Below are 13332 nucleotides of genomic sequence, written 5' to 3'. Positions count from 1 at the left end.
AACTAATACGCGAAAATAGTGATGTAAGCGAGTCGGGATGTGTTTAAACACGATTAAGTTTGAGTTTGGATTTCGAGTTTGGATTTCTGTAGTGCAAGAAAGTTCAAACTCAAGCTCCGCTTGTATCGAATTTTAGTTATGTGGTTTATCAACTCATGAGTGTTTAGAGGCTCAAGTTCGTCGCGTGAGGAATTTTATTGGGAAGTACGACTTATATATAAGAGATTATCAGTTAATTATATTATGTTAATAACTAAAGTAACGTTGGTAATCACAAGATTAGTTATATAATAATAATAATAATCCAACATAAAGAAAGTTTCACAATATATAAGTAACAATAATGATATTGTAACTGCTAATGATTTCATGACATTTAACCTATCTTGTTTCAAATATACATGTAATGGCTTTACACATGTTTTTAAATTGTCACATGTATAAGCATGTATAAAAGATAGACAACTATAAAATTGTGTTTCATCAATTATTATATATAATAAACAATAAATTTCAAAACAAAAAATATATATATACGTCATTCATAATATCCGGTAAATGTCACATTAAACGTGTTTCAAGGAGAAACAAAGTGAAAAATTTGTTTGTAACTTTTGGTAAACGTTAATGTCATGTGTAGACATGTGATACGTATTGATAAATTATAATTACCGAAAAAACATCTTGGATGGTCATCGCCGTTTAAAAAAGTAATAATAATACATAAAAGGATGAATAAGTATTTTAGTTAAATAAGTCTTTCCTTTTTCTTACTTTTGATGACAACATTTCCACTAACTTTAAAAAGATAATATTGTGAATCCAATTCATTTTCCATAAATTGGGGAGGTGCGATCATAAAATCAGTTCAATTCCATCAATCTTTTTGTTGCATATCAAATGGAGAAGATGACACTTCTTCATTATATGGACACCATTTTGGTCCCTTTTAGCTTCTTTGTTACATTTGGTTACCATGCTTATCTTTGGTACAAGTTTAAGACAAAGCCATCTTGCACCACCATCGGCGTTGAATCGATCAAGCGAAAGCATTGGCTAAAAGGCATGAAACAGGTATCGGTTAATTACGCTTTGTGGCTTGAAACCCTAATTTTGAGAGTGTTTTTTATGTGTTTGTTAACATCAAAAAGATTTTAGACTTGAATATGGCCATAAATCAAGAAGAATTTAGACTATATGAGTTTTGTTAAATCAATAAAAAAAAACCTGAAGTTGAATATGATCTTTGGCGGATCAAGATGATGTTGAAAAATAGTTCCATAAACAAACTTAACGTTTGGTTGAATCGTTCACCTTGAATAATAAACGAACTGCCATGGTTAAAAAAAAAGTGTATTCATTTAACTAGACCGAGAGAGCATGAACATATGATATGTTCGTTCATTTTTTTATGTTTGTTCATTTATATTGGTTCATGTCCTTTTATATGTTCATTAATTTATATTTATTCAAAGATGAGTCCAACCTATTTTATAACCATAACCCTATCCGGTCTATTTTGTTGTATACTTCAAAGTTTTTATTGATGATATTTAAACTTTAATTTGGAAATTTTTGTTAACTTCTTTCTAGTTACTACCCATTTATGTATGTTTGTTCTCGTTTGTGTTCATTTGTTCGCTTACAATATAAGCGAACGTGAACTTACTCACTTTCTTAAAGAACGAACACCAACAAGAAAATATGTATGTTTGTCCATTCATGTTCTGATCCTAATCAAAACCCTAACTAGTCATGACTTATTGTGTGTTTCTTGATCAGGGAGATGATAACAAAGGTAACTTAGCAGTACAAAGTTTGAGAAACACATTGATGAGCTCTATACTAGCAGCTATGGTCACATCAATTATAACAGTTGCATTGGCTGCTTTGATAAACAACACTTATAGCGGAAAAGATCTATTCACCAACCCATTCTTTGGGTTACATACCACTAAAATCCTTTTCTTAAAATATGGCTCAACCTTTCTCTTCTTGTTAACTAGCTTCCTATGTAGCTCTATGGCCATTGCAACTTTGATTGATGCAAACTACTTGATTTATGGTTTGGGAGCTGAACCCGATGCCGAAGATGTATCATCACCATCACCATCACCAGCGTGGTCACCTGCCTCGTCACGTAAATACACTAGGGATATTTTGGAAAGAGGGTTTATTCTAGCGGTTTTTGGGAACAGGATGCTTTGCATCACGCTCCCGTTGCTTTTTTGGTTGTTAAGCCCGGTGGTGTTCTTTATCGCTTCGGTGATGTTAGTTTGGGGTCTTTATATGCTTGATTTTGTTAATGTTGTTAGTTGCTACTAAAGTACTAAATACTAATAAGTGGAGTCTTTTAACAAAATGAACTTGTAAGCATCATTTGGTTCATTGGTTGTGATTGTGTGAATCTTATATATTATCTTTGATCACTAGCTATAAAATCCATCACAACATCCATGTATAAACGAGACGATTTTCACTGGTGAACGTATACGTTGGAAATCCCTAGTGAAAAGGGTTCATTGGTAATCCATCAGTGATAATTTTTAGGAATACATTGAGTGCATAATGAGTTTATGACGGGTTACCGATGGATTTTACCGAGAGATAGATAACCTATGACGGGAGAGTGACATCGTGAGATTACCAACAACTATGTTTACCCGGTTGAAGAGGTTTCCACCTACGACGGGTTTTTCAGTCGGACCTGAAGCGTCACATAACTATGGGCGGTTGAAATCTTGTAATAGATGCACTCAAAAAAACACGGGTGTTCAAAAAAAATATATCTTTTACATTTTATATATCATAACTTTTTATTAGATGTATTTTTAGGTGTAAGTTTTAGATGTATATATAAAGCCATTTTGTCTTATGTTTTCGTTGGTAACTTGTTAGATTGCTTTTAACTTTTAATCAGTTAGATGTCAAAAAAATTTGCAATTTAGTTTTGACTCAATCCTGACATCTAAAAAAACTTTAGTAAAGTGAGTAATAACTTAGGGGCTGTTTGGCAAGGGCTGAACCATTAAGTGCTGAACCATTAAGAGATCTGAATGATTAAGTGGTTCTGGACCAGTAAGTGCTGAACCAGTAAGTGTTGTTTGGTTGAACCTCTGAATGGCTGTGCAGAATGACTATTTTACCCCTCTGAACTATTTTACGCTGAACGAAAGATATCTGTTTAGTCTGAGCTATTAATAACTATATTGAATGACCAAACTTTCGTTATAACCAACCAAAATACATCTTAATACAAACTTTGGCTATAACCAACCAAAATACATCTTAAAAATAGTTCACCATTAGTGTGCATCAATTGTAAGAGTACTAAAGGTAATCCGACTACTAATAAAAAAGCACACAAACAATAGTCCTCAAGGCTTTTATGAACTTTGAATATACATTAAATGATTTTGAACACACTTGATCAGTTAACACTTAACACTTGCTCCAGAATAACACCACATGCACATTCAATAACATTTGCTTTAGGATTGGGAATATCACATTCAAAACACCATATATGCTTTATAACATTTGCTTTAATGATGAGAAAATTTGGTCCCAAATTAGGAAATTAACAAAACCATTAAAATATCATAATAATCCAACATCAGACATCCCATGAAACACATTTGTTAACTGTTATATACAAAAGTTTTGGGTTTTCAAAAGCTATGATGTTGTTAAGTTCCTCTCTTTACAAAAAGACTTAACTACTAAATCATTCCTTCGGTATTCGATCTTCAAAAGATAAGACTTGAACTTGAGATGTTCATCTTCAAAAGTTATGTACTTTTGTTGGTTGATCCTTCAGTAGCTAGCACCTTTCCACTACATTGTTGACTTTGACTTTATGAAGTCAACACCCATGTCCTACATTTAGATCAGAATTCATTTTTATAACACCACATCATGAAGACTTTTTAGGGCCTGCTCAAGCTTTTGGAAGGCCTAAAGCGGATAGAAAAATGGGGGCCTTCTAACAAATTATTGCAAATTTAGTTAGTTTAAAAAAAAATTTAATGGACCTTAAAAATAATAAGACCTACTAATAAAACTCATAGTAAGATAATAATGATAACAACTTCAACAAAATGGTAGTAGTATGAAGTACTAATAAAAATGTTACCAGGCAGTTTGTTAAATAATATCAAAAGCATAACAAGCGAGGATTTCCTATTTCCAAATTTAATAAGTACACTTGCAACATGAATTAACACAACAACATGAATCAACACCCTCATTGTTCATCAACCAAAATCAAAACAATATGCTGTTTACTAATCCATCTGTTTGACCCGTTAGTGCATATACTCGCATATCTCAGTTGCAAGTACTATAAACACTTTGAACAAACTATAATATATGAGCATAACAATTTAAAACCAAAACTTCATGCCTAGTTCAAGTGTAACAACTATTTATGTTTAACAGTTTTAAATAAAATATTACTTTTATGCAGCTGCTGTAATAGGCTTATTTGACCTGCTTAACGACCATATTTTCTATGTTCTAAAATTCTTGAGAAACTAGACTTAGCAAGGTTTCCAACCCAAAAAGAATCATCTTAATCGGATCAACGGTTTATTTTATATGATAATTAGAAAAACTAGACAGATTCATAAGTTAATTGAAAATTCAGCTTACACCATTTTGTTATGCTGTTTGCACTGCAGTTTTCGAGTACCTACTGACCATATTTTCTCTTGTTATAAAAATCTGCGAAAAACTAGACTCAACAAGCTTTTCAACAATATAAAATACACCCCAAACGAACACTCCGTTGATTTAATATGAATATTCAAAGTTTAACAAAAATCTGAGTAAAAGCTGCGATTTTCAGCCTAGTGTTTCTTTTCTTTTCTGGATGACACAAGCAAACTCATTTCTTGATTTAAAACTCAGCTCACACATGTCTAGAAGTTTAAAACATCTTACAATGATCATAGACTAAGATATGTCAAGAACACTTCTAAATTCACGAAGTCATCATAAGAGTTAAGAAACTGAGCCTGACAAAGAACAATGGTACACTGAATACCACTTTCAGCCAACAACTTAACCCTAAAATTTTGCACCCCGCCCTTAACATTTTCCCAAACAACCAGAAACTTGAAAAAATAACCCAAAGAACACCGTAACTAAAGCTCAAATCTTTAGAACTGAACCCTAATCCCTAACAATTATGAGCAATCCTATCAATCTAATTAATTTGTTTTACCATCTTGAAAAGTCAACAATTCTAGATAGATGATTCGTACTTCAATTTTGTATTGATAGTGTGATAAAATCCTATTTTGTACAAAGCAATTTCATAAGTACTTCAATTTTCTAGATTTCATCCGAGCAGATAAAACACTGAAAGTTTAAACATCTTTTTTTTATTATCACATTCAGTTCAATTATAGGCTAATAATGATTTATAGTGTTTAATTTTGTAACTTGGAATAGAAAAGACGAGAACCTGATAGAAGTGGCTGAGAGAGGCGGCGCTGACCCGCAACAGGAACCGGCGATGGTGACAAGCGGCGGTTTCGGCCGGTGAGAGGCAGTGGTTATTAGGGTTAATGTGCTGCTGATATGTGGTAGAAGGAATGACTCAGGGCGGTGGGTAAAATGGTCTTCTTTTCCATTCAGACTCTTCTAAAAGCTGAATGATTAAGAGGTAACTTTTGATAAAACAAACACTCTTAATCTAACCGAATCAGACATTGGCATCTGAATGGTCCCATTAAGAGGCCAAACAAACCACCCCCTTAGCGTGAGACGTAATTTTCACTCGTTGCTTGGTTTGTTTACAACCTAACCTAACCGAACCAAACGACTGAAATCGAATCGAGCATTTTTCGATTGAACAACGAGTGATTTTCGAGCATTATTTAATTCTTTTACACTCTAAAAATTTCAATAAGTAACAAGTTTGATGGTTGTAAATAATATATTTTGCAATGCTGTAAAACTCACTAGGCGGTCCCTAGGCAGCCGACCCCCTTGTAGAGAGTACTCGGAGTACTCGGACGTGATAAATATAACATAAAATTATTGGATATTATATATATATATATTAAGATAAGCAAAATTCACGTCAAAATAAGCATAATTTATATGAAAAAATTCATGTTTTGTTTTTATTTTTAATTTTTTACTAAAAATAAATAACAAAAAAAAATAATTGTGGCCGAGTTGACCTTGGAGGCCGAGTAACCCCGAGTACTCCGACTTTTGACCGAGTTGGACCTTGGCGAGTAATAGTGGCCGAGTTGGAAAAAGGTGGCAAGGTTGATGTCCGAGGACCTTGGAATCGCCGATTCAAAGCCTTGGAATCCGACTTTTACAACACTGATATTTTGTAAACAAATTAGTAGTCTTTAGAAAACCATATAATATGTTGTAAAATTTTAGAAGACAAGTTTTAAGTGAGATATAATTAACATGTAAATAAACTTATAGTATTCTGAAAACTTACATCGAACTAATGAAACTATAAAATTGACGGAATATGAAAAAATTTAAAAGGATTTAAAATATTGTATACGTATATTTATGTGTGTTGTCTATATATTTATATATTTGTTCATATATAATTATATACACAATAAATTATTAATATTCGAGCCGAAGCGAACCGAGCAGACCTTTGCTTATTGCTTGGCTCATTTACAAACCAAACTGAGCAGAGCAGCTCGTTTACAATCGAGCAAAAAATTGAACATTCTTCGAGTGAGCGACGAGCAAGTTCTAGCGATAAAAAATTTCAAACGGCTCTAAGTGTCACGTAAGGAAATTATATAGGCCCGAGTTTGTAAGCCTCGTACGTAGCCCATTTGATAATTGCTTGGGCTTAAACAAGTTAGGCTAAGCCTAAGTGCCTAACAATAACATCTTGAAATCCACTAATCAAATATAATAGGTATATCTATCTATATAAATATAAAACTTGGTTAATATTTAGTACTTATTCTTTTTAAGTAGAAGGTTATAGTTAAGTGAAGAAATTTCACGCTAAATAGAAACTAAAGTTTTTATTCGTCGAGCTTATGACAAAAAAATAAAAGTTAAACGACTAATTCCTTTTTTTCCTTTTACTTTTTAAATTGAATTTTACAATCAGATCAAGCTATTGACTGTTATGTTATTCAGCTAACACAAAAATAAAATAACATTTGAATTTGCATGATTATCGATCAGTATGAATTATTTATTAAAATAAATAATTTGAAACCTAATTCCTAAATTTATCTTGAATAATATCTATACAATTTTGAAATAAAGAAACACAGAAAATACTTCGTCTGCATCATCATCTTTTTTTTAATATATTTTTTTTTATCTAGTTATCATTTAAAATAAGGAAAATATTTTATTGTATTGTTTCTTACAATTTATTAAAGAGAAAGAGGTAGTGCTTTGCGGGTCGCGTTTGTTGGAGTCAAGAGGTGGAAAAAGAAGCCTTTTCACATAATGCGAAACAGGGATGGGCTGTGGGCGCGGTATACAGTATATACAGTACCCTGATCATGAAATTTTCAATTTTCAAAAAAAATTGATACCAGTATAGAAAATGTTCAATTTGATATCAGTAATGAACTATACCGTACTAGCAATGTACCGATCCTGAAACACAAATAGTTGGTACCAACGATATTTGTTTCGGTACCGGTTTGGTCTGATACTTAGTACCATTTGCTAATCCCTAATGTGAAATTTGGACGATTACAAAGACATGTACTTGAAGATTCAATTTTTACTATCAAATTATAAGTTTTACATGAGATAAATTAGTTTCCATCAACGAATCGTTTCCAAAAGCTGCAGAACTCGATGATGTAAATGTACCAAAAAACAAAGATGCCGCACAACTACTTCGGCCTCCTGGTCGCCCGCCTCAGCCCTCCACAAGGCTTGGTACTGCATTCCACCATAAACTAAAAATATATACGATAGAACATGTTTGATAATTGTTTTGTAAAGAATCAAAACAATCTAATAAAAGAAAACTAGAAATAGGTTCAAATAAATCTTTTTAATCCAAAAAAGTTTTGGTTGCTAACTAATATTTAAAAAACAGATCTAAAATATAGTAAACTACATGACATGATTAGGACTACAGGTATAAAAATGTTACTATTAAAATAAGTATAAGTATAAAGTTAAAATAGTTTTAAAATAGGCGGCTATCATACTTTATTGATAAATTATACTTCACTCACTATAAAAAGACATACTTTAAGAATGTGCACACAGCTTTATAAATATACATGAAAATGTAGTTTAGTGATTAAAGCTAGAATAATAATTTAATAAATATGTTTTCTGGGTATGTTCTTACAAAGATAAAATGTAACATGTTGGTTAATTATATTATTCAAGAAAATAAATAATTAGTGAATAAAGCATTAAAGTAAAAAAACAATGATAAGAACATGAGATAAATAAGGGTATGAGCTAATTTATCACCATAAAATAGAATTGTTCAGTTCTCACTAATACACTTAACAATGATTCAATTACAATAATGATGTGTCACACCCCTTTTTTAAATGACAAAACTGATTCTATATAAAAAAATATATAGGTTTTCTGTCGTCGGTGAGTTATCGTGCACGACTCATTGAGCTATTTTCAGGAACACAAAAGTTTCGGAGTCAAGAGAACCAAATGTATCAAAAGCATATTAAGAAAATGAAAATGTGTTGATTTTAAAAATAAGAGTTAATGGCCATTTTTGTGACAACCGGTAATTTCCCAAACCCATAAGCTAAGTAATCAACCTAATAATTAGGTGATTGTAAATATTAAGCGCGTGCATTTGTTATGTGCGCCCTGCGCGAGCGCGCCATGTTAGTCAGCGCGTGCAGTTGTTATGTGCAACCTGCGCGAGCGCACCATGTTAAGAACCAGCGTGAGCATATGTTATATGCGCCATGCGTGAATGATTTGGCTTTATGTTTTCATGTAACTTAAACGTTATGTTGTCTATGGGTTGACCATCCCGCATGATGCTAAGGCGGGTGCATCCTACATCGTTTATGCGCGTGCGGAAGGAACTAACCTACCCGCATGGCGGGAACGTTGAGAGCTAGTTTGTCTGAAGCTCCAAGATGGAATTGACTTCAACATGACTGATCACTATGTTGAAATACCAAGACCACCTGGAGAATCTACAAATGAAACTCAAATGTCCCTAACTGCGAGAAGGTTACGCACCTACCCGCAGCAAAGACATGTCCTATACGCAGAAAGCTATGCGCACCAAGTTATACGCGCAGAACACTTGGTCTATTCTCCAGTTAAGGAGATTACTCCCCCGCCCGAAAGGAAACAGTAGCGTGTTTCAGAGATTTTCCACTTTTTACTGTACACTGACAAAAGTACCTGAAAAAGCACACTGTAACATGAAAAGTCAACTGTCAGCCACCCTATTCTCACCAACCCCAGACCTGCATGTTCTGTCCAAATCAAATCAAAATCTTTTATCCACCACTCCACTCTTAAGTAAATAATAATAACTTCCATACTTTATCATCATTACATTTAGATATGAAAAGATTTCAATCCCCTAAAGCAAGGGATTGTGTTCCCTTGAGTTTGCCTATAAATTTGTAGCCTAAATTATCACCCAAAACACACTTCAAAGAACTACAAACTTGCACTAATCCTTTCCCAAGCATCCGTTGTTTCCAGCTCCGATCCTGTTACTAGGTAAGCCGAGAATATAACCTTGAGACCTACTATCCAACCCTTATATTCTCCTATTTCTTGATCTAATATATATACTTGTTATTTAATCGTATTCTAGACCTTCGATTCCGAGGCCAACACCAAGAAAACCCGAATCTCGATTAATCCCTTAACAAGAACCACAGGTGAGTCTCACAGCCCCTATTTTCACTGTTTTTAAACTGCTTTCGGGGCGAGGGACACGTACTTAAATAATGTTTTATCATGGTATACTTACAAGCTATGCAAGCGATTATGTGTTTAAGTTATGTTTCATGATGAGCAATGCAAACGGTTATCTAAGGTTTTCAATGTATGTGCGCTAGAACTCGAGTAAGTGATCACTTTACCATTGGAACTCTAAGGGTAGGGACTGCTGGTTTGATCCGCCCACTCGTAGGGGTCGCACCTCTTTGCATGGACGAGTGCCTGGCATGGGGCAGTACTATGGGGTTGAGCCCGCTCGTAGGGGTCGCGCCTCTTTGCATGGACGAGCGCCTTGTTTTCCGGCACAACGTCTGCGCGTAACCCGCGGGACGGTATCCATAGCTCGTAGGGGCAATGCCTCTTTGCATGGACGAGCACAGTTTCTCAGAATTGTTCGCAGCGTAACCCGCGGGACAGTATCCTTAGCTCGTAGGGGCAATGCCTCTTTGCATAGACGAGCATAGTTTTCCAGAAACGTCTGCGCGTAACTCGCGGGACGGTTTTACGTTATTTAGCTCGTAGTGGCTGCGCCACTTACATAGACGAGCACCGTATCCAGAATTTGTTCACGCGTAACCCGCGGAACGATTTTTTATCAGAATATTGTCAGAATTGTGTTAATACGATTTTACCAAGCAGATGTTAATGATGTTGCCAGAAATGTTTCAGAATGATTTTTATCAAGTTACTAAACTTGTGAACTCACTCAGTTTATACTGATTCAAATGTTTTTACGTGTCTTTCAGGAGATAACTAGGTAGCGCATGGAGTCACACTTAGAGCACCACACGCTGAACATCTAAAACAAGCTTTATTGGAAGATTTTGGTTTTATCCCCTCGATGCGCACGGTTACCCGCCGCGCAAGGGGATATGGCGAGGAAATCTTCAGTTTTATACTTGGATGTTTCTTTTTGTAATCTTTGAACAATGTAATGTGTTTGTACTAAACTTCTCATGCGCAATAAAAATCTTTGAATGTTTTGCAATGGCCCGTGCTTAATTATCAATCCCCACTCGTGCGCGCCCGGCTGTTTCCGCCGCTCAGGGCCGGGTGTGACAGATTGGTATCAGAGCACTGGTTATAGCGAACTAGGAAAAGAAGTTTTTAACCTAGACTATAACCTTTGGGGAATCGCATGAAATATTTTTCAAAGAATATTTTCAAAAGAATATTTTCAAAAGAAAAATCACACACGCACTTAGGAACACGGGTCACAGTGTCTAGAGATAAGAACATTATGTGCTCTGAGTACATGCGCTAAGTTTGTTATATTTTCTTTTTATGAAAAGAATGCCTCCAACCAGAGCCAAGGGAATTACCATGACACCCGAGGAGCTCGCAGAAATAATCGCGCAGGCGATTGCAACGCATGAGGCCAGCAAGGCCGAATCTAGTCAGGGTCGCCAAGAGAACGAGACCCCAGAACCCGAATCCGGAGCCTTGAACAAAGGATGCTCCTATAAAACATTCATGGCCTGTAGGCCTTGGCCGTTCCAAAGGCACCGAAGGAGCCATTGGGCTCTACAATTGGATTGACAAGATGGAGACCGTTCTCTCCATCAGCGGATGTAGTGAAAACCAGAAGGTCCTTTACGCGACCTGCATGTTCCAAGAAGCAGCTTCGTCTTGGTGGAAGCTCCAAGTAAAGACTTTGGGGCGAGAAGTTGCTCTTCACAAGACCTGGGAAGAATTGAAAGAAATGATGATGAGAAAGTTCTGCTCTCGCGCAGAAATTCAGAGCTTGCAACAAGAATCTGGAACCACACCATGATAGGAACGGATATCGATGCCTACACCAATCGTTTCAACGAGCTTTGCCAGCTGGTGCCAGACATGGCAAACACAGAAGAAAAGAAAATCGAGAGGTACATCTTTGGGTTACCTCCTGTCGTTAGAGTCCCGCTCAACGCCGCCGCACCTCCGACCTTTGACGAGGCGGTTGCGCGAGCCATCACCCTTACAAGGGATACGGTTCGTGCGGGTATGTTGACCGCTCGCTTGAACGAGCAGCGAACCTCTGACTCCAAGAGGAAATGGAACTCCCACCGAGGGTCAGACTTCAAGCAGCCACCGCCCAAGAAGCAGGAAAGCACAAGGGTTTACGCGATTCAAGCCGCGGAACCATCAAGGAAAGGATACAGCGGGCCTCGCCCATGGTGCAGCAAATGCAAGTATCACCACGAGGGTGAATGCGCAAAAATCGAATGCGCCAAATGTGGCAGACCAGGACACAAGGCGATGAATTGTCGCATCAGAGAAGCTGGATCGAGCGACAGCTGCTACGCATGCGGGAAGCCTGGACACTTCAGTCGGGATTGCCCACAGAAAGGAAACCAAGCTCGCGGGAGAGCTTTTGTGATCGGCGCGGGTGAAGCAAAGGAAGAGCCGAATGTGGTAACCGGTCACGTTTTTGCTTAACGGTCATTATGCATCTGTCTTATTTGATACTGGCGCTGACCTAAGTTTTATATCCCATGAGTTTAAAAACTCCCTGGGCTTAGCGACCAGTAGGCTAGACAAACCTTATACTATAGAACTAGCCAATGGTAGGCAGTTTATGCGCGAATGAAAGGACTGAGCAATGTGTATTAGTCATGGGAGGTCATGAGTTCAATATAAACTTGTTGCCAATAGATTTGGGAAGTTTCGATATTGTGGTAGGTATGGATTGGTTGGTCGAGAATCTCGCGGAGATTGTTTGTCATGAGAAGCAGGTTCGGATTCCACTGTTGAACGGAGAAACTTTGATGATTCAAGGGGAAAGAAAGGGAGTTGCGACGAAACTGATTTCGTGCCTAAAGGCGCGCAAGTGCCTAAGGAAAGGGTACTACGCCTTCCTGGCGCATGTAATAGAGAAGGGAGATGAGCGAAGAATTGAAGACTTACCTGTAGTGCGCGAATTTCCAGAAGTTTTTCCTAAAGATCTGCCCGGATTGCCGCCACCCCAGCGAAAAATCGAGTTTCGAATTGATTTGGTCCCAGGAGCTGCGCCAGTAGCCCGAGCGCCTTATCGATTAGCTCCATCTGAGATGCAAGAGCTATCCAATCAGTTACAGGAACTTTTGGATAAGGGTTTCATACGCCCAAGCTTTTCACCTTGGGGAGCTCCAGTACTGTTTGTTAAGAAGAAGGATGGTTCGTTCCGGATGTGTATTGACTACAGGGAGCTGAATAAGCTGACAGTCAAAAATCGGTACCCCTTACCGAGGATTGACGACTTATTTGACCAGTTGCAGGGATCCAGTTATTATTCGAAGATAGATCTACGGTCAGGATACCACCAACTTAGGGTCCATGAGGAAGACGCGCCAAAGACAGCCTTCCGAACCAGATATGGCCATTATGAGTTCTTAGTGATGCCTTTCGGGCTAACTAATGCGCCGGCTATATTCATAG

The 13332-nt window shown here is 36.8% G+C and overlaps 1 long non-coding RNA gene across 1 annotated transcript; it reads left to right on the top strand.

Annotated features, from left to right (window-relative positions):
* The first annotated feature begins 691 nt into the window (after positions 1 to 691).
* LOC143604184 (uncharacterized) lies at positions 692 to 2288 on the top strand. Its single transcript, XR_013148238.1, has 2 exons — positions 692 to 1074; positions 1783 to 2288. It is a non-coding gene; the product is annotated as an uncharacterized LOC143604184 (long non-coding RNA).
* The last annotated feature ends 11044 nt before the right edge of the window (positions 2289 to 13332 follow it).

This window comes from Bidens hawaiensis, unplaced genomic scaffold, assembly GCF_021521415.1.
Source record: "Bidens hawaiensis isolate Kalapana, Puna unplaced genomic scaffold, B.hawaiensis_p1.1 tig00064144_1, whole genome shotgun sequence".
Taxonomy (NCBI): Eukaryota; Viridiplantae; Streptophyta; class Magnoliopsida; order Asterales; family Asteraceae; genus Bidens; species Bidens hawaiensis.
The sequence above is the reverse complement of the archived record's forward strand: the minus strand, read 5'-3'. Positions and strand labels throughout refer to the sequence as shown.